Consider the following 27,383-nt stretch of genomic DNA (forward strand, 5'->3'; position numbering starts at 1 on the left):
TCTCCTTGGTGTCATGTCATTTGGGTTTACTCCTGAATTCTCAGTCAGCTCTCAACTGAATTTGGTCTGGCATTTGGTAATGGCTGTAGGTTGGAGCACCTTGATTTTGTACCCACGGCCTGTCACTTTGCCATCAGCTAAACCTGGTTTTTTCATAGGAAAGCGGTTTTTGGATTCCAAGAGTGAGAAAACAGATCTCCTAAACTCTGGCCTTGGAAGTCAGGCACCACCACTTGCTGCCGCATTCCACTGGTGATAGAAAGTTACAAGGCCAGCCCCAGTTCAAGGGGCGTGAAATAGATTCTACCTATAGATTGGAAGAAGGGCATAGTTACATTGCACAGAAGCATGCGGGCAATGAGAGGAATTGTTGCTGTGTTTTAAACAAGACTCTATTTTCTAGAGCAGTTTTGGGTTCATAGCAGTATTAAGCCAAAAGGTAGAGAGCGTTCCCATATACCTTCCACCCTCACACATGTGTAGCCTCTCCCATTATCAGCATCCCCCAGAACATACCAGCAGAGTGGTATATTTGTTACAACTGATGAACCTACATTGACAACTTAGTATCACCCAGAGTACATAGTTTACATTAGGGTTCACCCTTGATGTTGTGCATTCTGTGGATTTGGACAAATAGATGACATGTTTCTACCATTACAGTAGCATACAGAGAAGTTTCACTGCCCTAAAACATTTCTGTGCTCTGCCTGTAGATTACCTGCCCCCCAAACCCTGGTAACCACTGATACTTGTACTGTCCCAACAGTTTTGCCTTGTCTAGAATGTCATATTCTTGGAATCCTACACTTAGACAACCTTTCTAGATTGGCTTCTTTCAGTTAAGACGATACATTTAAGGTTCCTGCACATCTTTTTATGGTTCAATATCTCATTGTTTTTAGTACTAAATAATACTCCATTGTCTGGGTGGACCACAGTTTATCTATTCACCTACTGAATTACATCTTGGTTGCTTCCGAGTTTTGGCAATTATGAATAAAGCTGCTCAAATATCAATGGACAGAGTTTTGTGTGGATGTAAGTTTTCAGCTCCTTTGAATAAATACCAAGTAGTGCAATCGATGGATTGTATGGTAAGACTAGGTTTAGTTTTGTAAAAACTGCCAAGCTGCCTTCTCAGGTGGCTCTGCCATTTTGCCTTTATTAGCCATCTTTTGTAGCACATCTAACTGATCTGTTTTCAATATTGCCATGCTGCCAAGAGTTAACAAGTTTAACAGTATTTTAAAAATTGATTTATTTTTATCGTTATGTTTTAGTTTATGTAGGAATTTTATGTGTGTTTGTGTCTATACACTTCACAGTGCTTTGGCAAATGTATAGAGTTCTGTAACAACCATCACAATTAGCATACAGGACTGTTTCCTCACCACCAAAAATTCCCACCATGTGCTGCCCACTTGAAATCAAGCCCTCCTTGTACTTCTAACCACTAGAAAGTACTGATTTGTTGTTCTGAATAGTTGTGCTTTTTTCAGAATGACTTAGGAGTGAAAATTGACTGAATGGAATCTTGTGAGTCTGTTTTGTTTCACTTAGCATAATGCATTCAAGGTTCATCCATATTACTGAGTGGGTCAATAACAGGTTCCTTTTATTTTTTTTGCTGAGTAGTAGTACATTTTTAGGACGTACCAGAGTTGGCTTTTCCATTCTTCAGTTGGATAACATGTAGGTTTTTGTAGTTTTGGAGGATTATAAACAGTGCTGTGATAAATGTTTATATACAGGTTTTTGTGTGAACACAAGTTTTAATTTCTGTAGAGCAAATATCTAGGAGGTGAGTCATATGGTAAGTGTATGTTTAAATTTAAGAAATAGCCAACCTTTTTTCCAGAATGGCTGTACCATTTTATCTTCTCATAATGTTTGATAGATCTAGTCCGTTGTTCTTACTAGCACTTTGTATTGTCAAGCTATGTGTTTGTTTTAGCCATTCAAATAGGTATATAGGGGTATGTTACTGATTTTAATTTGTATTTTCTTAATGACCAATGGTGTTGAGTATCTCTGTGTGTTTATTTCCATTCTATGTATCTTCTTTGGTGAAGATATATAATAGGCAAAACATTTGCCTGTTCTTAAAATTGGTGTTTTTTCTTTTTGTAACTTTTGAGACTTTTTATGTTCTACATACAAGTCTTCTGTTGGATAACAGAAACGGCAATATTTTCTCCCATGTAAATTGTCCTTTTATCCTCTCAGTATTGTCATGTGAAGAGCAAAGCTTTTTTTTTTTTTAATTTTGGTAAATTCACATTTGTCTTCTTTACCTTTTATGGATCAGAACTCTTTGCTTAACCCAAGATCATAAAGATTTTCTCCTCAAAATTTATTATTTAAAAGTTTACATTTATACCTGTGATCTATTTTAAGTTAATTTTGTGCAAAGTTGGAGATGTAGGTTGAAGTTTTTTCTCTCCCTCTCTTGCTTTTTTTGGTGGGCGGTGGGGTGAAGGGAAGAGTACAGATGTACAATTGTCCAGCAACATTTCTTTAGAAGACTACTTTCTTGACTGAATTCATCTTTAAACTTAACAGTTGACCACATTTGTGTGGATCTGTTTCTCTGCCCTCTGATTTGTGGAGTTGATCTGTGTGTCTTAATTCCACCAATACCACAGTCTCTTGCTTATGGTAGCTTTCTCAGAAGTTTTAAAATCCGGTAGTGTGCATTTTTCAACTTTGCCCTTCTAATAGTAATTTCTTAATATTATTTAATATCACTCTATTTTCAATTTTTCCCAGCTGCCTCAGGATTATTTTTGTTGGGTTGTTTTGTTTGAATCAACGCCTAAATCCACTTTCACACACTGAATTTGGTTGTATGTCTCTTAAATTTTTTCTATAATACTTCTCCATTCTTCTGTCCCCTTTCATGTCTTAAGAAACCAGGTTGTTGGTCCAGTGGAGTGTCCCACTTACTGGTTTTGGCTGACATTTTTCTTCCTGGTGTCATTCAAATTGTTGTATTCTTCATACATCTTGTGAACAGGTAATTAGATCTCGATTGGATTTGGGTTTAGATTTTGACTGGGTGACTTCCCAGGCTCCTTTCTAAGTTTTACATTAAGGGGTGCACCGTGGTGATATTTGGATTTTAGAATTCATTTTGCATTTATTAGAAGGTTTATATACAGAAGGACTACTTGATCAACTCTTTGATTACCCTGGAATGTATTTTGGGTCCCTTAGCCAGGACACAGATTTCTTTCCTTAATTTGTCAATTTTCATATGATGAGTTGGTGCCCTGGCAACTTCTAATTGAGACCAATAGTTATGAACTTAAGGATTTGTAGTCACTTGGCATATTTAAAGCCATTGAAGTCTTTATTCTTTTTGATACTCAAATTATCTCATCTTAGTCCACTGGAAGCTCCTTCACCTTGACATTAACCCGTTAGTTCTTACTAGCTTTCTTGCTTTCTGCTTCAGTAATATCCTAAATTAATTTTGTACACTTCGTATCCTATTGCTGAATTTGGCCTTTTCTCCAAAGAATCTCTGGAACCTTTTAATCGCTGATAGACTCCAGAGACCATATTTTGGGAACTATGGAAAAATAGGTAAATTTTAAATGTTGGCTGTGTGGTGGTTTTCAGGCTTTTGGTTCTAAAGCATAAAAATCCTCAGGAGTACCTGGGTGGCTCGGCCGATTAAGGACCCGACTTTGGCTCAGGTCACAATCTCAGGGTTGGTGAGTTCCAGCCCCACATCAGGCTGTCTGCTGTCAGTACAGAGCCTGCTTCGGATCCTGTCTCCCTCTCTCTCTGCCCTTTGCCTGTGCTCGTTCTCTCTCTCTCTCTCTCTCTCTCTCTCAAAAATAAACATTAAAAAAACTAAAAAAAATGCTTTTAATGTTTATTTATTTTTGAGAGACAGAGAGTGACAGAAAATGATCAGGGGAGGGGCAGGGAGAAAGGAAGACATAGAATCCAAAACAGGCTCCAGGCTCTGAGCTGTCAGCACAGAGCCCGACACGGGGCTTGAACCCACAAACCATGAGATCGTGACCTGAACTGAAGTTAGATGCTTAACTAACTTGAATGAGCAACCCAGGTGCCCCCCCTTCCAAATGTTTGTAATTATTAAAAAAATCCTCAGAGAAAGTTTATGATATCCTTATAATCCATTATTAAGACTCAGTTAAAAGGAATGGCCCTGGGATAGGAATTTACCAACCCCAAGTCCTAAAGTGGCTGCCCTGAATTTGCATATTAGTCTACTTAGTTAATGAAACCGTTAGAGCTTTCTCAGGGGACAAATTCAGTGAAAGATTTCTTTGAGGCAATGATTCACTACAATGTAAATGAATTGTTGCTGCCAATAGGGCTGGAAGGTCCTTACATTAAAAGGGGGACCACTCCTAGCCATATATCAAGATTTGGTTTATATCAGGTCACCAACTTCGTTTTCACCAGTGTCATACTTCCTTTCCTGTCATATTTGCTCAGTGGAAATTGGGAGAAAAAGGCATGCTCCAGCTTTAAATCTGCTATGAATATACAAATTTTTATTAAGCTAGACAACAGTGTGAATACAAAACTTTAAAGTGACACTTTTTATATGGAACTAGCTAGATATTTCCATGTCATTACCCTGAATAAAGTTATGCTACACTTTGCATAAATGTATTTATACTCCTGTTTGCATTGGGAAATGACGTTTCACTCAGTACTGATGTCAGCTGCAGTGCACAAAGCACTATATAACTTAGCGGTCCTGTTGACAATATTGAGGCAGGTGCAGTATATTGCCTCAGTCTGTCTCCTTTCTCATATTAAAAAAAACAAGGAAGGTCAAAGATTGTTGGATTCTGTTATTTAAAATTCACATGAGGAACTGTCTCTTGTTCTATGAACCCAGTCATTATCCATGATCTGTACGTCCTTTGCCTACTTGGTTTTATTTTATTTTATTTTATGTTATTGTGCAGAATAATGTTTTGCATTTGCAAAATGTATATGAGAAGTTTCCCTAACATTAGACTCCCTTTATCTCCATCTGTATTATATCTACATCTATACCTATAGCTGTATCTACATCTGTACCTACATTTAGCCAGCTAGCTAGACTAGTAAATTTTTGTTGAGCTTTTCATTATGTTTCTTTATCCATTGTTGGCTAGCACGTATCACCCAACATCCTAGAGTACTAATATTTTCTTCTAAACCATTTATGGGTATCCTAGCAAGTAACTATTTACAGGCATCTGAATGTTGACATGTATGTGTACTTGATGTCAAACTAAACCTGTAATGTGAAAGATAATTTCCCAAGGAAAGATGTGCATAATACACTCTATATCCGGTCCTCCATCATGCACCTTGATGACTGGCTTGTGCTCCCTGTAATTTCCCCAGGTTCTCCTACCAATGATGACATTCACAGTACTTTTGTAGGGAGAACAGAGCATATCCATTTATCATACAGCATGGTATCAGAGGCCTTTATAAATATTTTGGTTCTATGTATATTTAAACTGAAAAAAAAAAACAACCCCTCTGCAGTTACGGCCTTAAAAACAGCTCCATTGACTTAGCCCTCATACCACATGACAATCCATTGTGTAGCACTGGGGCACACCATTCCTCTTGTCTTAGCATTTATTTATGAATTTTACATGAAATCATTACCATTTCTGCATTCAGTTTTTCTGCAGCGGCGGAAGCAGGGATCTAAACAGGCTGTTACATCTCAAAGACACGTTCATTAGGCCTGAATTATGAGTTCAGCATATCCTGAAAATAGGAACTGCTCAGAACCTCCTCACAGCTGTGGTTTTGCTTCTCTCCTGCAACTGCCATTGCCCTGTACAAAATGACGACTCCATTCCACACCCACCAGATGTTTTTGCCCTTGTTTTATGGTGTTAGCTTTGATTACAGAAAGCTTGGGTTTTATCAAAATCTATATAGGCTGCTTTTAAGAAAGATGGGGAGAGAAAACAGAAGGTTGTTGACACTAGTATAAAGGTGCTAGAAAAATCTGTCTACTGGCTTCAGTCACTTCAGAAGATAGAAGAATATGAGGATTTTATATTGGGAAAGATGAATTGAAGAGAGGTAACATTTTAAAAAGATGGTGGCTTACAAAATAGCATGTGCTTTCATCATAAACACAAGGTAATAAATATCACCACCAATCTTGTCTGGAACCAAACACTTAAAGTAACCTTTATTAATTTTTGTTAATGTTAATATCCTCATGGTAGAGTCATTGGACAATTTTATGAAAATCTCATTATCCAAATAGAGATACCTCTTGGAAGGTACCAATTATGTAGTTAGGCCACCCATATTGTGTAAGGTTAATGAAATCTCCTACGTGGAAAATATTTATCCTGAAGGCAGAAAAAGGAATAAAGGAGTTTAAGATTCCATAAAAATAAGTAAATAAGTAAAAGTAGTGAAGAAATTACAATTAATACATAGCCTTCTTCTTGGCTTTGGGTCCATCCATGTTCATGTTAATATGTTTAATACATATTTACTCTGTTTATTACTTGTCAAATACTCTTGTAGTTGGAGGTAATTATAATATGAAAGCCAGGATGGAGGAATAAAAATGAACCTTTCTCATGTGTCTGGTGTATTCCAAGTACATTTTATGTATCCTACTTTATTTAACCCTTACAGAAATTTCTATGAAGAGGAATTTATATTGTTTCATTACAAACTATGATAGTAGCTTAAAGATGATTCATTGCCCTTTCTAGTGTTGTGGAGCAAGAATGTGGCAGAACACATTCTCTTCAGATCTATTTTTATTAAATGATGCTACTTCATTTGAGCAACATCCTGAAGGATAAATCAAAGTTTGCCAATAATTACACCTAAAAGAATGACATTCCAGGTCAAGACTCAGAGAAAAGAAAAAACATTGTTCTTTCTGGTAGTTGCCCTGAGTTCACTAAGGTTGGAGTGCAGGTTGAATGAAGGGGGTGAGGAATATGAAGCCTGATGCCTTGGCCCACAGTATAGAAAGTGTTTGGGGGTGCCTGGGTCACTCAGTGGGTTACATATCTGACTCTTGGTTTCAGCTCTGGTCATAAACTCAAAGTTTTATGAGTTTGAGCCCCACATTGGTCTCTATGATGGCAGCGCAGAGCCTGCTTGGGCTTCTCTCTCTTTCTCTCTCTCACTCTCTTTCTCTTGCTCTCTGCCCCTCTCCCACTTGTGCTGTCTTTGTCTCTCTCAACTAAGAGGAAAAATTATTGATGAATAAATCACATACAATAAAATGCATCAATCTTCAAGGCAATCGATCTGTGAGGGTGGTGTTCTTTACACACTACTGCTTCAAATGCTTATCTCTTCCTCTTTTGGAAACACATGCACAGACACATCAGAAATATTGTTTTACCAGCTTTCTGGGCATCCCTTAACTCAGTCAAGTTGACTCTCAAAATTAATCATCACAATGATCATTTTCCTGCCCCCTGGAAAACTTACATAACATTCCTGTAGTATATGTCTGTCGGCAGTAATTTCTCTCCGTTTTTGTTTGTCTGGTAACAATTATTTATTTCAGTGTAATGTTTATAGCAGCACTTTCAACAATAGCCAAATTATGGAAAGAGCCTAAATGTCCATCAATTAATGAATAAAGAGGATGTAGTTGACATGTACAATGGAATACTACTTGGCAATGAGAAAGAATGAAATCCTTCCATTTGCAACACTGTGGATGGAGCTGGAGGGTATTATGCTAAGTGAAATAAGTCAATCAGATAAAGGCAGATACCATATGTTTTTACTCATACGTGGAACTTAGGATGCTTAACAGAAGACCATGGGGGAAGGGAAGGGGAAAAAATAGTTACAAACAAAGACAGAGGAAGGCAAACCATAAAAGATTGTTCTGTATGGAGAACAAACTGAGGGTTGATGGGGGGATGGTGGGGGAGAGGGGAAAATGGGTGATGGGCATTGAGGAGGGCGCTTGCTGGGATGAGCCCTGGGTGTTAGATGTAAGCGATGAATGATGGGAATCAACGCTCAAAACCAAGAGCACACTGTACACGTTGCATATTAGCCAACTTGACAATAAATTATTTTAAAAACGTCCTTTGACACTAAAATTTTTTTCAAATAAAAAAATAATTTTTTAACCTTTTATTTATTTTTTAGAGCGCTAGAGAGACAGCGTATGAGCAGGGGGAGGAACAGAGAGAGAGAGAGGGAGACACAGAATCCAAAGCAGGCTCCAGGCTCTGAGCTGTCAGCCCAGAGCCCTATGCAGGGCTTAAACCCATGAACAATGAGATAATAACCTGAGCCAAAGCTGGACGCTTAACTGACTGAAACCACCTAGGTGCCCTAATTTCACTGTAATTTTTCAAGGATATTTTCATAATACATAGAACTCAAGAATGACATTTTTTTGATATTTAAAAAGTGTTTAATTTTCTTCTGCCTTGCATAATTTCAGATGAGAAGTCTGTGATCTTTTGTATCTTTGTTCCTCTGTGTGTAATGGGTCTTACTTCTTGAGCTGCTTTATGACTTTATCACTGTTTTTCATTAATTTAAAAAATGCCTTGTGTGATTTTCTTTGTGTTAATCATTGGGCTAGTTAAGCTTTTTGGACCTGTAGGTTTATAGTTTTTATCAAATGGATAATTTTGGTCATAATTAGTTGAGTATTTTTGAGTCCCCCCCCCCCCACACATTCTTTTTGTTATATATATGTTAGACACTGCTTGATAGTGTCCCATAGGGCCCTGAGGCTGTGTTTATTTTTTATTCTTTTTCATTTTATGATTCACTTTGAGTCATTCCTAGTGCTAGGTATTCACGTTTACTCATGTCTTCTTCTACATCTAATTTGCTATGCTCTTTGCCAGTGAAATTTTCTTTTCACATACTGTATTTTGAATTTTCTGAAGTTCCATCTTGTAAGTTGTTTCACCTTCTAATTCTCTGTACATAGTGTTCGTATGTTCTTTTTGTCATCGTTTATATGTTCTTTAAAATTCTTGAGCATGTTTATAATACCTGTTTTAAAGTCTTTGTCCATTTCATCATCTCTCTTGCTGGTAGGACTGCTTATTGTAACTACTTTTCTCCTGGTTATGTGTCATATCTTTCTGCTACCTCACATGGGTATTACCTTTTTAATTGTATTCCAGACATTTTAAATTTTATGTTGAGTGTTGGATTTGTTCTGGAAGGCAGTTGAGGTATTTGAAGATCAGCTTGATTCTTCAGAGGCTTATTTTTAAGCTTTTTTGGGGGGGCAATTCTATAGAGTAAGCCTTTATTCTAGGTTGAATTTAGCCATACTACTAAGTCACAATCCTTTGAGGTTTATACCACATACTTCCATGTATTTATTAAGGTCTCTCCTACTCTTCTGGTAAGTACTTGAACAATTCTCAGCCCCTAGTGTTTCAGATTGTGAACAATTATTCTTTGCTGGCAATTATTCTTTGCTTGGCCTCAGGGAGTTTCATCTTGTGTATATTCACATTGGTGTTCAGATAAGGTCAAGAGGACAAACACAAAGATTTCTGGAAGATGTTCTTTCTGTAACACTACCTGGTTTGGTACTCTTTCCCCCAAAATCTAGCCACTTCAGCCTGTTCAACTCAGTAACACTACCAAACAATGCTTTCCATTCCATTTGTCATAGTTGAGAAAATTCCACTTAGCAGAGAGCTGAGTAAGTCATAGAGCTCATCTTAAATGTCTCCCTTCTGACAGGGATCAAGTTCTTGTGCTTCGTGTTGTTGAATGTCATAAAACAGTTACTCCATATTTTTTAAACCTGTTTACTTATTTTGAGAGACAGCACATGTGTGCAAATGGATGAGGGGCACAAAGAGGGAGAGAGAGAGAAACCCAAACAGGCTCCATACTGTCAGCGCAGAGTCTGACATAGGTCTCAATCTCACGAACCATGAGATCATCACCTGAGCTAAAATCAAGAGTTGATTGCTTAACCAGATGAGCTACCCAAGGGCCCATTCATATATTTTGTCCAGTTTTCAATTGTTGATGGTGGGGGAGTAATTCTCGTGAGGTGAGTATTTACGTGGAATGATTGATGTGCACCTTGAAATCCCAGACAACAAAGTCCTGTTTGATTTTAAATCACCATAAGTAAGTCTTCAAAACTACCTGAATTTCTTATTTTTGGAGTGATGGCATAGTAAATCAGACTACTCTTAGAATTTAGGACTACTAAAAATAGTAAGAATAAATGAAAAAGAAAACCTCTTAAAAACAGCGAGCTAACAACATGGTGAAGAATTCTTAGGCCAAAACGAGTGAAAGTTGAAAACACAGAAAGCTAAATCTGGCTCTCAAATACGCTTTTGTATTGAGAATATTTGCCAATCTGGATGAAATAGCTGTGAAACTGAGTGTAGTTTTGGTGGTATTGGCAGAATATGTTTAATGATATTAAGTATTGTCAAGGATGATGGGCAACTGGGACATTCATACTTCGCTGGTGGGAGTATCGTTTGTATATAGCCAGTTGGGAAAATTTTGTGTTTAGTAACTTTGTGTACATGGTATATGCTCTAGTCCCTTCATTTATATGCATATACTTAGAGAACTGTGTGCACCTATGCTTCAGAACTCATGTACAAAAGTGTTCATCATACAGCTATTTGTAATAGTGAAACATAATGCCATTATAAACAACCCATGTCTATCAACAGGAAAATGAATATCAAATATATGGAATAGTTATACAGCAGAATTTTAGGTAATGACAGAAATGCACGGCTACATGCAGTATCTTGAATGAATCTTCAAAACATTAAATAGAAACCAAAAGGAATATATACAGTTTGATTTCATTTACACACATGTACAAAATAAGTGAACTAAGCCATATTGCTTACAGCCACATAAATAGTAAAAATATAAATAAATCCAAGAATAGGCCTACAACTGAAGAATAGTGACCATCCCATAAAAGAGATCGAGCCATTTGTGGCAACATGGATGGATAGAGGATATTGTGCTAAATGATACAAGTCAGAGAACAACAAATATCATTTCACTTATATGTGGATCTAAAAAATAGACGAACAAACAAAAACAGAAACAGATCCAAAAATAGAACAAACTGGTGGTTGCCTGAGGGAAGGGGCTTAGGGGGATGGGCAAAAAGAGGCAAGGGGGAGTGGGAGTACAGGTTTCCCATTAAGGAATGAATATGTCACAGGGGTGAAAAGCCCAGCATGGGGAATATTGCCAGTGGTATTGTTGTAGCATCGTTTGGTGACAGATGGTAACTGTGCTTGTGAACATAGCTTAATGTATAGAGTTGTGGAATCACTGTATTGTACACCTGAAACTAAGGTAGTAACATTGTGTGTTAACTATACTTTCAGTTAAAAAAAAAAATAGTGACTACCTATAGGGGAGGAGGCAACAGTGTTTTGAATGAGAAGGGGCAAGTAATATTTTTCCAGAATCCCAGAAATGTTGTTTATACTGAATTGGGTGGCAGTTACACAGATGTTCCCTTTGTAGGTGTTGATAAAATTATATATTAGGGATTATACAGTTCTCTGTACATCTGTTTTCACAATAAGAAAAGTTTTTTTAAAATTTTTTAACGTTTATTTATTTTTGAGAGAACATGTGCTAGTGGGAGAGGGCCAGAAAGAGGGAGACAGAGGATCCAAAGCAGGCTCTGCGCAGTGAGCCCAGAGCCTGACATGGAGCTTGAATTCACTAACTGTGAGATCATGACCTGAGATGAAATCAAGAGTTGGCCAATTAACCGACTGAGCCACCCAGGCACCCCAGAGTTTTAAAAAAATGTTTCAGTTTGGGCTGTCCTTATCCAGTTGAAAAATAATGTGAGCCATGAATTTCAGACTCATCTATCATTTAAAATTTTCTACAAGTCTTTTAAAAAGGTAAAAAGAAACAGGTGAGATTAATAATGTATTGAATTAAACCCACTGTAACTAAAATATCCTTATTTCAACATAAAATCAACATGAAAAAATACTAAGTTATATTTTGTTTTTTTAATCCCTGAGTCTTGAAATCCATTATGTATTTTCTGTTTACAGCACATCTGTTACCATTAGCCATATTTCAAGTGTTCATTAGCCACATGTGGCTAATGGTAATCTTATTGGGTAGTCCAAGTTTAGGCTCTGAGTGACATTTAGCTGTGTGGACTTCAGCAAAGACAACAGATTTATAGAAGTGGTCAAATACACAGATTATGATCTTGGCCCAGTAGCAGTGAGTTTGAGAACTGAGGCGGATAATGATCAGGTGGAGAGAGCAATTGATCATAAACTGACAGTCCATTGAGTGGCTGAATCTACAAGTAGGTTTGAGGTAAGTCTAATTTATTTGAAGGTACTTAATGAAAACAAGGAAAGTGAAAGGGAGCCACACAGACCATACCCAAATCCTATTCTGTCACAGAGGAAAGTTTGCATTCCTATGTGCCCTATTTTTCTCACCTGCAAAATCATTTGATAATACCTTACAGATTTGTTAGTGAGACAGTGAATAGAAAGTTGCACAACTGAAAAAGAATGCTTTTAATCCATTCATTTGATGACTACATTTGAGCACCTACCATATGCCAGGTGCTGCCTCACTCAGTGCAGATCCAGACCTCAGTGAACATTAGCTTTTGTTTTTGTAATAAACAGTGATGAAACTCTAAGTCCATTCTCCATTTGACCTCATTTCACAGAGTTGCTCTGTTTAAACTGAGCACTCTAATATGAGGACATTTGGAGGCCATGTGAAAGGGAGAGCTAAGAATGCCTCATGGAGTTAAAATTTGTGGGGGCAAGCCTTTTCTTTCCTGAATGAGCCTTAAGGACCTGAGCCTTAATTAAAGACTTAACAAAATAAAGTAAGTGTGTAGGATATAGTAGGGATTTGAGGGGACGTAAAAGAGGTAAAAATTTATTTTTGAATATCTTCTTTTTCTAAGTTTATTTATTTTGAGAGTGGGGGGAGGGGCAGAGAGCGAGAGAGAGAGAGAGAGAGAGAGAGAGAGAGAGAATCCCAAGCAGGCTCTGCACTGTCAGCCCAGAGCCTGATGCAGGGCTCGATCTTGGGAACTATGAGATCATGACCTGAGCCAGAATCAAGAGTCTGTTGCTTAACTAACTGAGCCACCCAGGTACCCCTGAATATATTCTTGTTGAATAGTGAAATAATTAGTTTAATTCTAGGCTAGCTAAGTGTTTTTCATGAAAAAGCAAAACACCTTCTACAAAAATCAGTCTCTATATTAAGGAAATGCTCATTTGTATTTCTCTTAGATTAACCTAGGACTTTACTCTTCCTTAAGTCTTTTATTCATTGAGATAGAATAACACAGGGCCTCAAAGTGTAATATAGACATACCACCTCCTCACATTGGGGGAGGACTTCTGAAGCATAATTATGTACGAAAGTGGCAGGATCACACTTGCATCTTAGAAACGTTGCTTGGTTTTGAGGTGCAATGGATTGGAGAGAGTCCAGAAGGAGGCTGAGATTCTTTTTAGGAAGATGCTGCCATGGTCCAGGAATAATTCAGTGGTACATTAGAGGAGTAAATGTGCTACCTGTTGAGATTAAAAAATAAAACCTGTGGTCTAAGACCTTAAATGGTCTAAAAGCAAGGACTCTGGAACCCAACTGCCTGTCCTTGAATTCTAGCTCCTCCACTGACTGACTGATTTTGGACTAATTTAATCTCCCTCTGGCTCCATTCCCTCATTTGTGAAAACAGAGATAACGGTAATACTTATCTCATAGGTTTGCTGTAGGGATTAAGTAAGGTAATGCTTGTAAAGATTTTAGAAAAGTGCTTGACACATAGTAGGTACTGTATAAGTGTTTATTAAATAAATACAATAAATAGATATGAGAGGATTTGAGAAGAAGAAGAGTTCACTTTGTTTATATTAAACTTGGTACACGTGAGTGGCAATCAAGGGATGATGTTTTGTAGGCAGTTGGATATACCAGTCCAGAATTTCAGAGAATGATTTCAGAGAATGCTATGGTCCAGGAATAATTCAGTGGTACATTAGAGGAGTAAATGTGCTACCTGCTGAGATTAAAAAATAAAACCCTCTGTGTGGGTTATGGTCATCATGTGTAAAGATAAGTTTATGGTGTCTGGAAAATAGGAGTAAAGATTGCCCAGGAAGAGAATGTAGAGCAGAGGTTCTTAACTATTTTATCTTTAATCACAGCACAATGAGGAATCATTCTGCTAAAGCATTGTGGTTTAAAATTATATGGTAATGTTGAACTGAATTTTGATTAGTATCCCAAATGGGTCATTTTTCTACCAGTGCCTGATTAATTCAGGAGTTGTATGTCAATGTTGGCAGTCTAAAGCTTTAAGAATTGCTGGGGAAGGAAACAAGATTCACTTGGTTTAAAATCCCAAGGTATTTCTTCAGCGGTATTGATATTCTTGTACTAGATTTCCTTGGAAAATACAGTAATTAGCGGCACATATTTGAAAAGTTTTAAAATAATAGGAGAGCTCTTCTTTGTACTTGAACACTATGCCATTGACAGGGTGTGACATGGGAAGAAAAAATTTGCTATGAGAAGCACAGAAGGGCCAAAAAACTTGAGTACTTGGTAGGATCTCTTTCCTTTATTATAATTTTTATGTCTAATGTGCTTTTTTAAAAAATACTTTTTAATGTTTATTTTTGAGAGAGATTGAGTGTGAGCGGGGGAGGGGCAGAGAGAGAGGGAGACACAGAATCCAAAGCAGGCTCCAGCTGGCTCTGAGCTGTCTGCACAGAGCCTGATGCAGGGCTCAAACTCACAAACTGCAAGATCATGACCTGAGCAGAAGTTAGATGCTCAACCAACTAAGCCACCCAGGCACCCCTGTCTAGTGTTTTTTTTTTGTTTGTTTGTTTGTTGTTTTTTTTTTTTTTTTTGAGACAGAGAGAGACAGAGCATGAACGGGGGAGGGGCCGAGAGAGAGGGAGACACAGAATCTGAAGCAGGCTCCAGGCTCTGAGCTGTCAGCACAGAGCCCGACGCAGGGCTCGAACTCACGGACCGTGAGATCATGACCTGAGCCGAAGACGGACGCTTAACCGACTGAGCCACCCAGGCGCCCCTAGTGTGCTTTTTAAAAATTTTTATGCGAATATAGAGGCAGAGATGTTTTTATCACAATGTTATTGAGCTATAGTCAATATGCCATAAATTGATCCTTTAATTAAATGAATTAATTTAAATTTAAATTTGAGTTTACATACAGTACAATATTGGTTTTGGGAGTAGAATTCAGTGATTCATCACTTAGGTACAACACCCAGTCCTCGTCACAACAAGTGCACTCCTTAATGTACATCACCCATCTAGCCCAACCCCTATCCACCTCTCTCCATTAAGCCTCAGTTTGTTTTCTATGATTAAGAGTCTCTTGTGGTTTGTTTCCATCTCCCCCTCCCCTTTTCCCATACCTGTTTTGTTTCTTAAGTTCCACATATGAGCGAAGTCATATGGTATTTGTCATTCTCTGGTTATTTCATTTAGCATAATACCTTGTAGTTCCATCCGTGTCATTGCAAATGGTGTGATTTCATTCTTGATGGCTGAGTAATATTCCATTGTATATGTACACCACATCTTCTTTATCCATTCATCAGTTCATGGACATTTGGCCTGTCTCTGTAGATTGCCCATTGTTGATAATGGTGCTATACACATCTGGGTGCATATACCTCTATGGAACTGTGTTTCTGCATCCTTTGGGTAAATACCTAATAGTGCAATTGCTGGAAAAATTGATCCTTTTAAAGCAAACAACAGCTCCATATTTTTTATATATTCACAGAGTTGTGTTACCATCACTCATTGTAATTTTAGAACATTTTCATAACCCTCCAAAATAAACTTTATCCTTAGTAGCAGTCACTTTGCATTCCCCCCACCTCCCAGCTCTTGGCAACCATTGGTCTACTTGCTGTCTTTATGGGTTTTTCTATTGTAAACAAATTCTTTATAGCAATACTTTAATTCAGCTTGCATATTAAGCAAGATAAAATGTGGCTTAAATCCTAAGCGTGTAGCTTCAGTGTAAAAGTCACTGAATCTTCAAAAAGTAAATATGCTTGTGGATCTGCCACCTAGGTCCAGAAATAGAATATTATTCGCACTCCAGAAACTCCTTCTGGTGCCCCCTTACCATCCCTATTACTTAGGGGTAACCAATTATTTCAAATTGTCACCCTTGGTAATTTTTTATCTGTTTTTGAACATTAAGTTAATATTCACATATTTAGTTTCTTTTGTTCAGTATTATTTTTGAGATTTGTGTTTTATTTATTGTTGATTCCTTTCAAAGAAGTCTTTCTTACCTTTCTCAGGGGGACAAGAGTTGTTTTTTGGATTATTTTCCTTGTTCTTGGTTTCTCTTCAATTTCATTATAATATGTCTAGATTTAGATTAATTTCTTTTGATGTTCCTTGGAGTCACTTGATGCTTTTGATTATATGGATTGATTCTTGAGAGGATTATCAGTCGTTATATGTTCCAATATTGTTTTTCTCCTGTTTCTGCTCTCTTCCTGGCTCTTTAAATAAAAACTTTAATTTTTTCTCCACTCTATTGTTTAAAAAGCCAATTGTATTAGTGTATAATTTATATACAACAAGATGTGCAGTTTTTAAGTATAGAGTTGAATAAATTTTGACGACTAGCTGCACCCATGTAGCCACCACCCCAGTCAAGATAGAGTGCATTTCCACCTGTGCAGTAAGCATTCTCCCATGGATTAGGCTTGCCTGTTCTTGAACTCCCTATGAATGAGATTACAGAATATATACTCTCTGGTTCATGGCTCTTCTACTCACACAGTGTTTGGGAGATTCACGTGTTGTTTCATGTATGAAAAATTCGTGCCTTTCCAATTCTGGTGAGGAATTTATTATACAAACATATCTTTATCCATTCATGCTTTGATTACATTTGCATTGTTTGTAGTTTGAGGCTATTCACATAAATCATTCTGAACATTCTCATGCACAACTTTTTTATGGACTAAAGATAATTTTCTCTCTGCCTTCCTAGGTACTTGGCTGAGTTGCCCCCCTATAATAAGAGGCAGATTAACAAGAGAAAAATGAATAGAAGTTTAATAACATGTATACCTCCTGTGTACATGGCAGAGACCCAGGAAAATTGAGTAACTCCCTAAAATGGGCAAAAACACCACCTTAAATATCATCTCCAGCTAAACGCAAAAGAAGATGCTGGTGGTGGGGCATCAGTTAGGGGAGGTTACCAGGAAAAAAACTAAACAAGGATATGCTTGTAACATAGATTTCAGTCCTTGCCTTCTCCACTGATAAGCATTTCTAAAGAGTGAGAGTCACCCTCCTCCTCCTGGTACAGAGAACAAGACACTCTTACAAATGGAGATTTCCTTTATAAATGTCTCTTACAGAAGGGTAACTTCTCTTTTCAGAGCTTTTTCTGTGTGTGCTGGATCTTAAAAAATAATCAGCCTAAAATAATCATTATGCCAAAGAGGCATATTTTTGGCTGGCATATTCTTCTCCCCTTCAGCCTTTTGAGAGTCGTAGCTGCTGTTTTTCCTTCAGCTTCCGAATGTTGTCCAAATTTAACCTGGATCCAGACAGGGAAGGGTCTTGGGAAATGATCTAAACCGCCTTAGAAAAAGAGTAGTGAGGCAAAGTTGTATTTTTCTGGTTTAGATTTTGTTAAAACATTTTTTTTCAGATCTGTTTGGTCATTTTTTTCATATCAGGTATGTTTTGAGATGTCTGTAGAAATGCATCATTTCTGTTTGATCTTTGCAAATCTGGTTGGACAAAAGTTTCCCATTATTTCCCTGTTAGCAGATTTCTTCTTATTTGTCATTATTTTATGAATTTGTTTATTTTTATACATTCTTGTATTAAAGTGTTGATTTTTAAAATTTATGGGAGTTACCTATATAAGTATGTTTCTTTTTATCTGGTTTGTTTTATGTATTGCAGATATTTTCCCTGGGTTATCATGTTCCATTTAAATTTATTGATATGTTACCATTTTGCATAAAACATTTAACATTTTTAGATGTCCCATCTGAATATTTTTCCCTTATGACTTCTACTTTGGGGCTTGTTCTTAGAAAGCTCTTTCCCTGACCCTGAAGTTTACATTAAAATGTATATGTTGCTACTTGACAGTTTTTAAATGTTTGTGATCATATTTTAGAAGTTTTTCTCCTAAACTTTCAACATGTAAAAGAGTTTTCTGTTATTTAATTGAACTGAGCAGACATTTATTAAATGTCCATAGGATGCTGGTCTTGAGATGGTGATGTAGAAATGAACGAAGCTCCTGCCCTTGAGAAAAAAATGTCTAATGAATGATCTTTATATGTAAACAGTCACCATGATGAGATGTGATAAATAGGTGCTTAGAATTCTTACAAACAAAATTTAGAGAAAATGTTGCTGCATGTCTGAAAGGGATATCTGGTCAATAACATTTATTTATTAATGACATATGAAGAAACAGGTGACAAAGGTATAAAAATGTGGTCTTGTTAACACATAGTTTGCATCATAAAATGATGAACGTTATGCTGTAACTAAATAATTCACAGGATACAGGTTAGCATTAGGCACAGGGGATACCTTCGGTCACTGGAGGCTACTGACATGGTCAGAACCAGCCTCCAGAAATGTCTTTGACCCTCGCATTAGAGACTTTTTGATTGGAGGGTAACATATGAGTGTTCAGCAGTGTATGCAAAAATAGTGCTTATGAAGGGAATCTGGTTTGATTTGAAGTGTTTTCTTGTTACTTCATTAGATAGGTTATTTGCCTACCCCTTATCTGCAGATAGCTGTGTGTCATAAATCCACAGTTTCTAGGGTTTTTTTTACACTTTAAAAACCTGCTGAGAAATAGCATTTGTCCGTTGACAAGGAGGTCATTCAAAGTCCATTGTTCACCTGGTGATTGGGGACAAAGTCAAGGGCCTGCTGGTAAGCCTTTGTTGCACAGGGCTTTTCCTGTCTGTTATTTTGAGATCATCTCCTATAATTATTTTATTGTCCTTGTGTAGTGTTTTCCTTTTTATACAAGTGTTGTCTGAGAGGCTAATATTTTCCAAGCACTGTACTAAATATTTTTTACAAGTTATTTCGGGGTAAAACTGTAGATTCAACTCTTGCAACCTTGAAGGTAATAAGATACTAATATGAAGTGTTCCAGGAAGAAAATAGGTGACAACAACTTTTATTTGCTGTAACGAATACAAGTGATTTTTCTTTTGAGCACATCCATTACAGGTAATAGTACTATCAATTTGTATTTATCTAATACTTATAAGAAACAAAACTCAAATGGGCTGTCCTCGTCATGGCTGGGTAGCAAACCACCCCAATACTCAGTGGCCTAAGACAACAACTACTAATTCTTTAGGTTGGCAATGCAGGCAAGGCTGAGCCGGGGTACTTTTTTTTCCCCTACCACCTTGTTCAGTTTTTAAACTGACTGATTCAGATAAGAACACTTAACATACACTGTACCTATGTACAGTAGCTTTCTAAGACTTATCTCGTATACCTGAAACTTTGTACCGTTTGATTAATACCTTCTTCGTTTCCCCTCTGTCCCCCAGCCTCTGGCAAACACGTTGCACTCTCGGTGTCTATGAATTTGACTATTTTAGATTGATCATTTAACAGGAATCATGTAGGATTTATCCTCAAACCTGAGGACGTTTATTTGTTTGATTTTTGCTCTTAGCTGGGTTCCCTCGTGCATCTGCCTTCAAAATCAAGTCAGCCATGTGGTGCTGATTCTTGTGTTGGCTGACTGTCCTCCATGGTGTGAGGAGACGACTGAGCTCTATCTCTATGATCTCTTAGCAGATTAGCCTAGGTTTGTTCACCTGGCAGAAGTTTCCAAGAGAAGGAAGTGAATGTCGATTCACCAGGATTTTTCAAATCTTTGAAGGACCACAAAGTCGTCTGGCCCAGCCTAGAGTCAGTGTGAGAGGGGAAGTCCCAAAGATATGGATATAGGCAGGTGTCAACACACTGTGGGCCATGATTGCAGTAATCACTAAATTTGAACTTTTAGAGAATATTGTTTGCTATATTTTTTCCTCGGCTCTCAAATGGACATGTATCTGACCTCATCTTTTCTGTTTCTCTGTCACTCTTGTTCTCGTGGTTGCACATACACATAGGCCCACACACTTTCCGTCTTCCAGTAGAAATCAGACCTCCTTCATGGAGAACATAGGGACCAGTAGTTGTTTCAGAATGATGACATTATTTCTCATTTCTTGCCTCATCCTAACTCTCTGAAACGTCAGTAGGTTTTGGGGTATTATACAACTAGATTTCTATCAAAATTAAATTCTTGAATCAGCCTTTTTAAAAGAAGTATTTTTAAAAATGTGTTTCCAGTTTTATCAAAAAGTAATTGATGTGTCACTGTATACGTTTAAGCATACAGCATGATGATTAGATTTATACATGCTGTGAGATAAGTTCAACTAATAGCCATCTTATATAAATACAATAAAAGGAAAGGCATAAAGGAAGAAAATGTTCTGTTTGGGATGATAACTTTTAGGGTTTATTCTCAACTGCTTTCCTATGTATCATACAGCACTATTAACTGTAGTCATCGTGTGCTACATTACATCCTTTGTACTTATGTGTCTTTTAACTGGAAATTTGTACCTTTTGACCACCTTCTTCCAAATCCCTGTCTCCCAACCCCTCCACCCTGACCAAGTAGCTTTTTAAAGTGAACAAAAAATGATTGTAGACTCGTTATTGTTGAGGAGGAAAGATTTTCCTCTGTGCTCAAGGTTCTTTTGGGTTATATATATAAGACAGATTGACAGGAGAAAATAATATGTATTTATTTTTAATTGTATTCATTTATTTTGAGAGAGAAAGCATGAGCAGGGGAGAGGTAGAGAGAGAGAGAGAAAGAGAATCCGAAGCAGGCTCTGTGCTGTCGGTACAGAGCCTGGCACGGGGTTGGGTCTCATGAACCACAGGATCATGACCTGAGCTGAAAGTAAGAGCCAGATGCTTAACTGACTGAGCCACCCAAGTACCATAGAAAATCATATTTAGTTCTGTCCTTTTAGGGGGGTCCATAAGAATATGAGGCCCCTAGGCAGTCAGGCAGCGGAGGTTATATGTCTGCCAGAGCTAAGGAAAAGGGATGAAAGGGCTGAGACTTCGAAGTAAGCAAGACCATTCACAAGAACATAAAAAGAAGTACGTGTCTTGTAAAAAAATGTTTGCTGGGCCATACACAAACAATGGGACATAGAGAAGAATTTTAATGAACAGCCTTCACTAGGTTCTTCTGGGTCTACCACACCTAGTCATTTTAGGCTGTAGTCATCTGTGGTGATCCCTCCCTTCCTCGAGTGGGTCCTCTAAATTCTTTGAGGCCATTGGGGGTGGGGAGGCAAAAAAGAAAAACTTCGGGAGTTTTGTGTTGCTTAAAAATAATCAGCCTAAAATAATCCACATGCCAAAGAGACACATTTTGGGGTGGTAAATTTTGCTCCCCTACAACATCAACAAAGAATTGCTGAACACAGCAGCCAGAGCAGCGAGACACTGCCAGAAAGGAGCCGCCTAACAAATTGCCTTGTGAACCTTGCTTCCATAGCTGTGCAACAGGGAGCCCAGGAAGCTTCCAAGTGTTAGTTTCTATTTGTGCTTTCCTTCAGTGTTAACTTCCAATTTAGGCTTTTTAAATGGAAACTCAATCTTAAAATCAGTTGGGATGCCAGAAAAGCAGTTTTTGAAGACGCAAGGAAACGAAGACATTATATTTATATAAAACATAGGCAGATGAGGAACTGTAATAAGAATTGGAGTGACTCGTATTCTAGAGTACTTTTTTTTCCCCCTACCACGATCTATTCTTTATCACTAGATAACTCAGAAAGTTTGATTGAAAACTTTTAGAGATTACTACTGAAGTGCATTTTTAGAAAAACAAATAAATGTATGGTCAGCCCGATGGTCTGTATATGAATTACCTACTTGATCTCTGGCTTAGCATGTTTTTAAAATTTTTTTATACATATATTTATTTTTGAGAGAGAGAGGCAGAGCACTAGTCGGGGAGGGATAGAGAGGGAGGAAGACACAGAATCTGAAGCAGGCTCCAGGCTCCAAGCTGTCAGCACAGAGCCCAGTGTGGGGCCGAAACTCACAAACTGTGAAATCATGACCTGAGCTGAAGTCGGACGCTTAACTGACTGAGCCACCCAGGCACCCCTGGCTTAGCATGTTTTTAATACATATTTAGGTTCAGTCCTTCATTTAGCGCCCTGTGAGGCCAAGCACCTTTTTATTCGGGCTAGTGTGCACCAACGCAGTTAATCTCATAATTAAAATGGGAGCTTAAAATGATAAATGTTGGTGAGAATAGGATATAATTCATTGGAAACTGGCAGCCCAGTCTAAATAGGATATTCCTTCTAAAGACACTCCATAATAAAAGAACCATGTCCAACAAATCCTATCCACAGGTCTTAATTTCTGACTTAAGCTCTCTCTTTAAATTTTCACAACTAAGTGAAGAGGATTTTCATAAGGAAATGAAAATAAAATGTGAGTTAAAAAAAAAACAACAAAAATCCTTAGACTCAGTAAACATAAAATTGCTTTGCCAGGTAAGTAAGGGACATGTGCAAGTGCTCTCACTTTGAATTTGTCTACCTGTCTCCTTGAGGACAGTCACATGTAGTTGGTAGACCAATAGCAGCCCCTGTGTCCAGTCCATGAATCCACTATATACATAGCATAAAATTATTGACCTCATATCAAACAGTTTCTTGAATGCTCACCTTGGCAGCACGTATTCTAAAAATGGAATGATGTGGGGGAGAGAAAGTATTTCATTTTATTTAAAAATTGATAAGTCGTTTTCAGCAATTATTGTGAACTGGAAAAAAAAAGTACAGAAGTAGTGCAGATAGTTAGCTGTACTTTGGGTAAGAAAAAAGGTAAATAAGAAAATTATTTATTTGCTCATTTTTAAAAAAAAAAATTTACCCTGGTGGGATAAATCAGATATTGATGATTAATTACCTATAACTGGTGGGTGGGAATGGACAAATGGCAAAAACTGAAGATAGCACCTGTACTACATATTAATGTTATGGTGATGTTAAATTCCTGAATTTTATAATTATGCTGTGTTTATGTATTAGTACATTCTTGCTTTTAGGAAATACACACTGAAATACTCATGTGTACAAAGGCCCTGATGCCTACAATCTACACTCCAGTGGTTCGAGGAAACAATGTTAGTAGTTGATGTGACAAGGAAGGTGTTTTTCTGTTTCATTCTTGGATCTCTTCTGTAAGCTTGAAATTCTTTTCAAATACAGAAAGGACACTTAGTTAGCTTAAAAGATAAATATTCAGAACAGGAAAAAAAGAAAACTCAGCACCTAGCTGTTTCACCAATTTACCACACTGAACTACTACAGTGATGGACTTTTAACCTTGAGACCTTGGGAGGGATAATATGGTAATTTTTTTAGCTTGTATTTACCCTGGCAGAATTGTATGCAATATGGAAAAATCATGCATTACACGTTGCATCTAATTAATCTCCTGCCAGACGCTTAATCTCCTGTGAAATTCAGCTGCCTTGGAAATAATTTGACAAAGTGGCTTCACTTGTTAATAGTAAAGGTGTTTGAATATGCGAGCCAAATTATAGACTCCTCCATCATCTGTAGCTCAGTGGTGGCCAAAAAAGCAAAACCAAGGGCCAAGAGTGGCCAATTTTGAATTTCTTTGGATTTCTTTATTATCTGCAGAGTTACCAGATGTATCTTTCTGCCACTAAATATTAACCCTCACACCTGTAATTTCTTCTCTTTTTGTTTTTTTTTTAAGTAGCCAATTTCTGGGGTGCATGAGTGGCTCAGTTTGTTGAGTGTCCCACTTCGGTTCAAGTCATGATCTTGTGATACAAGGCCCACATTGGGCTCTGTGCTGACAGCTCAGAGCCTGGAGCCTGCTTTTGATTCTGGGTCTCTCTCTCTCTCTCTCTCTCTCTCTCTCTCTGCCCCTCCCCTGCTCTTGCGCTCTGTCTTTAAGGTGAAAAAACATTTAAACCATTTTTTTAAAATATAAAGTAGCCAACTTCTGGCTTTAAATAATTTTTTAATGTTTATTTTTGAGAGAGAGAAAGAGAGAGAGGCCAAACATGAGCAGGGTGGGGCAGAGAGAGAGAGAGAGAGGGAGACACAGACTCCAAAGGAGGCTCCAGGCTCCGAGCTGACAGCAGAAAGTCCGACGTAGGGCTCGAACTCATGAACCCCAGGATCATGACCTGACCCACCCAACTGAGCTACTCCGGCACCCTCACCTGTGATTTTTAAGAGTAGATTTCAGATATTTGAATTCTTTAATCTCTGCTGTTTGAATAGAATAAAATAAAATAATGGAAGGTATTAGATGCTTTTCAGCCAACACATTTGTTGACAATCAACTGAAAGTGAAGCATTTTGACAATAGAAAATTGACAAAGTTTGTACAAGTGGGTGCTGGGCCTGAGGAATACCTGCTATTTGAATCAGGTTCTTAGTGCCTGGATGAAGATGAAGAAACCAGGTGACAATCAGCAGTGGGGATGTGTTCAGGAAGAGGGTAAGGTACCTGTTGAGTACTTGCCAAAGTAATGAGCTCAAAATGAAAAACAAAAATGCAAAGATGAAACTGACCTCTGTGTAAACAGCCAGGTCAAAGTATTTGTTCTGTGGAGTAGGAGAAAGGATTATGGACCAAAAGCTGCGAAAGCAGGTATGTTTGACGTGTTGGGAGAAAAACAGAATGTGTGAGAATCACGACATGGCTCATGCACTGAAGGCCAATGGGATCTGCTTTGGGAGACCTGTGAGGCCTGAGAGGTTTGGTTAAATGGCCCTGCCTCTCACTAGCAGTCAGCTGGACAGCTCACAGTCATCTTTTTTCTTGAGTCCGGGGTCCTCCCATGATGCACAGGGCACATTTACCTGGTTCAGATGGCAGTGTGGTGACTTTTTTATACCTGATTTTAAACCTTTACCAGGGTTCATATCTGGTCTCTGGAGAAGTTTCATACCTACATTCCAGTCACAGAAGGTATCTCTCTTTAGCACATTGGTTAATGTCTTCTGCATTTTAAATCTCAACTACTTGCATTCAGTATGATTTAAACAACGGAAGCAAAAGTTTTAACAGATACTAAAAAGTTGCCTGGAACTCTCTGGATTGATAGTACTTTGTATTAGTAGCTTGACGTATGATGCCACTTTGCAGATACTGAACCAATCTGTTTTCTTTGTCTGTAATCCTTATCTCCAGCTCCTTCTGTGGCATCAAGGACAGGAATAACCCTGCAAGGACCTCAGGTCATAAAGTTTTCCCTTTTGGATAGTGACGATCCCCACAGGCTTAGAACATCGATTGTGAGGCTTGCTGCTTTTAGGGTAGGAGTAGAATGTGGATTATCTCTTCTAGTGCCCATGGCTTATCAGAGTTAGGGAAAGTGAATGGGGCTAACCCAGGCCCTAGGTGATTCTTCCCATTTCATGCTGTGCCCTGTGCACCAAGGGAGGGGAGCCCAGGCCATCACTGAGGTTCTCCTAAGGCAGCATATGGCAGCTTCCCACCTGCCATATGTAGGGCAGATGACCAGTATTCTTGGTGTTTCTAAAACTCCTCTCTGTTCACACCCTTGAGTTTGTCTTGAGCTGGAGGAGAGGCTCAGGTGGGTGTACAGGAGAGACTTTCTTGTTTCCCCCTTTTCTCCTCCTCTTCATAATACATCAAGACCTGAGAAGTGGTCTATTTGCTGGGCTGCCATAACAAAATAGCACAGAGTGAGTGGCTTAAATAACAGAAATTAATGTTTCCACAGTTTTGGAGGCTGGAATTCTAAGACAAAAGTGCAGGCAAGCTTGATTTCTTCTCAGGCTCATCTCCTTGACTTGCAGATGACCACCCTCTCTGTGTGTCCTCCCCTGATCTTTCCTCTGGATGTCTGGCATCTCTGTGTGTCCACATTGCCTCTTCTTGTAAGGATACCTGCCAGATGGGATTAGGGCCCATCCTAATGGCCCATCCTAATGGCCTCATTTTACCCTAATCACCTCTTGAAAGGCCCTTTCTCCAAAAATGTTTACATTCTGAGGTACTGGAGGTTAAGGCCTCAACATATAAATTTGGCAGGACACAATTCAACCCATAATGGGTGGGTTTGGGGTTAGTGACCTTTATCATATCCTTTTACAGGACAGTAAACCTCGTGGTCATGAACTATCTTCTTTACTCTGTGCAAAGAACTCTGTCTTTGCCCTTGAGCTTAGAATTTAAGGACTTGGATTACCTGAGATGGAAAGATACTACCTTAGTGTCTGCCAAGATGATCTCCATTACAGCCTTCTTAACACCTACCAGGGATTGCTGTTGGCACCAGTTCTCAGAAAGGCCAAGCAGAGGTGAGGAACCGAAGACAGACATTTCAAAAGAGATCCTCCATGATGTATTAAAGACCAAGGCTACAGAGAAGAAGAAATTGTAGTTGTTATGTGGTGTGGGCTTTGTGCTCCTTTCACTCTCTATCTTGATCCCACCTGTAGAAGGAAGCTTCAGCCCAAGTTTTTCCCTGTGGAAACAAGAAATTGAGAGTCATTCTATTTAAAGTCAGTTGACCGGAAGAAGAAAACAATGATCATGTCCTTAACATCCAGAGACTATTGGACAGGAAAGTCTAAAATTGAGCAGTCCAATATAGTAACCACTAAATGTATGTGGTTATTTGAATGTAAACTTAATAAACTAAAGTTAAATGACAGATTCAGTTTCTCAGCTGTGCTAAGTACATTTCATATTCTCAGCAGCCATAATGGGTAGTGGCTACAATATTGGGCAGCACAGATAAAGATTATTTTTATGATGGTGGAAAGTTTTGTTGGATGGCACTAATAAAGAACTTGTTGATGCATGCTGAGATTAATGTCTAACATTGATTGGAACTCTGATTATCCATGTTTAAATTCAGTCTTGAGGGGCGCCTGGGTGGCTCAGTCGGTTAAGCATCCGACTTCAGCTCAGGTCACGATCTCGTGGTCCATGAGTTCGAGCCCCAAGTCGGGCTCTGGGCTGATGGCTCAGAGCCTGGAGCCTGTTTCCGATTCTGTGTCTCCCTCTCTCTCTGCCCCTCCCCCATTCATGCTCTGTCTCTCTCTGTCTCAAAAATAAATAAACATTTTTAAAAAAATAAAATAAATTCAGTCTTGAGCTCCATTCACCGATATAGTCAGATTTCCCAACAAAGATTGTGCAACAACCTTGTAGAAACCCTTCTC

Source organism: Herpailurus yagouaroundi, unplaced genomic scaffold (assembly GCF_014898765.1).
Source record: "Herpailurus yagouaroundi ecotype Mexico unplaced genomic scaffold, PumYag 67793, whole genome shotgun sequence".
Taxonomy (NCBI): domain Eukaryota; kingdom Metazoa; phylum Chordata; class Mammalia; order Carnivora; family Felidae; genus Herpailurus; species Herpailurus yagouaroundi.